The sequence below is a fragment of the Apium graveolens genome, unplaced genomic scaffold (assembly GCF_009905375.1).
Source record: "Apium graveolens cultivar Ventura unplaced genomic scaffold, ASM990537v1 ctg3634, whole genome shotgun sequence".
In the NCBI taxonomy this organism is placed as follows: Eukaryota; Viridiplantae; Streptophyta; class Magnoliopsida; order Apiales; family Apiaceae; genus Apium; species Apium graveolens.
Window position 1 is genome coordinate 111,336 of NW_027418193.1, and position 3,360 is coordinate 114,695.

Genomic DNA, 3,360 nt, shown 5'->3' on the forward strand with positions numbered 1-3,360 from the left:
TTACTCAAAACCGAACTTTTGATATTAATACTTATTTTGTTATCATATCAAATTAGATATCTATACGAACTTTGATGCTCACAACACCCATACTGAAGTCAACATCAATCATCTATACTAATACCACCTTTGATATTTAACAACAACGTAAGTATCCACAAAATCAGAAACTGAATCAAAGCCACAGTTCACTTTTAATCCAAAACAGAATCAGTTGATAAATCATTTATGCTATGATTATCAAAACAATAAAGAATTTTAGATATCTATTTAGATTGGAACCAATTATGCACTATGTTGTTCCTGATGATCAGTCACGAAACAACACCGGTATCCCGCAGCCATACTGTAAATATAGGTACTACCCGTATCCCGCAGCCATACGGTACCTATAGGGCGCCAAGAAAAGGCATAACAAGCCTTGTAAGATATTACACTTCCGTATTGCACTTCTGTATAATAGCTCATGCTGGACCGGTGCCTCGGCCTCTTACGCTACCAGTAACCATCAAATCTCAAAACCTTTTATTGAAAAGGGGTCATAATACTCGACACCCGAAATAAATTTTTTTCCCCAAATTCTTGGGTATGAATATTCGCAACCAAATCACTTTTCTCAAAATCCCAAAACATTTATAAATCCAATAATTGGATAAGTAAAATCACTTGACTATTCTGAACATAGAATAGCAGAGGGTACTGGCGTAAACAGAATAATTTAATTCAGCGATATGTAAACCATTTATCGATTCTAAACTGAGATAGGGAAAACAATACTTGCATGATACGATTCAAAATAAAGATCACTTGAATAATAAGTGATGATAGAAATACTTGCATAATATGATTTGAAATAAACGTCACTTGAACAATAAGTGAAGTTAGGGGTACTTGCCTTTGGGTTTTTAGCAGTTAGTCACACTCGCAAACACGCATCTATTCTGAAATTTTGTCTTAAAACATCACCGTCCTTCTTTTCAACACTTGACTGATATGCTGCTCCTGCGATTGCTAGAAGCCAGATGCCCAATACCATTCCATCTCATTCTTTATCCAACATCTTGTCCTGATCAACTCGAAAGATCCGCATCTATAATTAAAATATAGAACTTTAATTGTCTAATCGATAACCACTCGACGAACTACGCGTCAAAAGCCTATCGTCTACCCATACGATAGCCCACACATAAATATAACAGACAAATACAGGACTCTTGATCCACATACACACCTAATTCACATAACACATAAGCACATAACTTATATATCACATAATTCATATCACATAAGACTCGGTTCATCAGAAGGGTCGACTCTGTTCGTTTAAAACTGAAATCGGGTCAAAAATATGATTTATCGATGAATAATCGACTTAGAATCATTCGTAAAACAAGCGACCTTTCGAAACAAAAGGATTTGGGTCTCGAAAGTATTTTTAATGAAAGCATAATATTTTTCTGAGTCTGTACGCGTTCGTTTCGTATTAAACAGACGAACGGTTGATTTATTATGAATTTTTGAATATTTTTCGGAATAAAAACGATCTCTGAATCATCTAATAATAAAATAATAGGGTTCGAACACCCTAAAATATTTTTATAAGAATTATCGAGCCTGGAAAATAATTTAAAATAATATTTTAAAGCTCGAAACTATTTTTCAGAATTTTTAAATCAAAAATAAATAATTAAATCTAATTAAATAATCAATTAAAATTAATTAATAACTAATTAAAATTAATTAATCAATTAAAATTTAAATTAATTGACTAATTAAATAATTAATTATCAACTAAATTCAATTAATTAATCAATTAAGATTTATTGTAGAATAAAAATAATTTTCAGAAAATATATAATGAATTTTGAAATTAGAAAAATGAATTTTGAAATAAATTTTAAAAAGAAAATGCACAAACAGAATTATGAATTGGGGTTTGGGGATTTTAAGATCAAAGGCGGGTCAAGTTGGTGGGTCGAAACCGGGTTAAGAGGGGAAATCGGGTCAGCAAGAACACCGGCTGGATGTTCGAAGAACACCGCCGTCGTCCCCAGATTCCGGCCCGGAAAACATTTCCGGTGACGCTCCGTTGAGCCCCAAAACAACACTTATTACTTCGTTTTTCAGCCCCTGTCGATTCAATATCGTACCAAGGACCCAGAATTCAACACATCTCCCTCCTGTTACCTCCCAAACTCAAACTCCGATCACAAATCAAGAACCCCGACCGGCCACCATTAAAACCGGTGAGGAGTTTTCAGGTGAAACTCGAATTCGACTAATTTCAAACCAAACAGCGCGATTTCGATATCAAATCAAAGCTAGTGATGCATACAATCTAATACCATTTATAACAAACTCATAAAACAATCTGTTTGATCAGAAAAATCGAATTAAAAAATCGAAAACACAAAAAAAATAAAAACTCGTTTTGATCCATTTAATAATCGTTTGTTGCAAGTAAATATATGAATCGATTGCAAATCATACCAGGAAGCTATTCCCATCATCCAAATCTATCAATAACCCTTGAATCAAAATCACCCAAATTCGATCAAGAACCCTAAAAATTGAATTTGAAAATTACCAACTAGTGAAATGATTTGATGATATAAAATGATAGAGGATGGTCTGTGATTCATTTTGGTTATTCATACTTATGATTTGGTGTTCAATAACGCCTTCAAAATTGACTTTGATTTTCAGAATTTCTCAAGAACACCAAGAACACATATTCAAATAATTTTCAGAAAATCAAACCTTAATTTCTATATGATACTGAACTCTATTTTTGAAGTATAATATACCAAATCGACCAGAAAAACATGCTCTACAACATGGAAGCATCAAATCACATCAACAACATCAAGAACAAATTTTCATAATTTAATTATCAAATAATTCGAATATAAATAAATAAATAAGAAAATTACCATGATTTCTGGGTAGAAACTGATGATTGATTCAGAAAGGAGATTTCGAGAGCTTCGTTTTGATATGCTGCACGCCCGAATCGGAGTTCGATAACGCCTTCGTTCATATGTTTGATTCTCGGGAACGTATCGGTTTTCTCGGGTTTTTCTCTGTATTTACGGTGTTTTAACTGGTTGCAAATGAATAAACGGAATAAACGAAATAAGAAATAGACTATTTATATTTATGGAATATTGGATCGTTCTGGATCGTTTTGGATCGTTTTGGATCATTAAATTAGTTGCTTAGCCGCTAAGTAACTGCAATAACGATCCGATTCAATACCAAAATTGGATAATTATCAAAACCGAGCTTTTTATAAAACATTATATACGAGAATAATATAAAAATATCCCGTCTCTCGAAAATACGGGTTTTATTGATTAC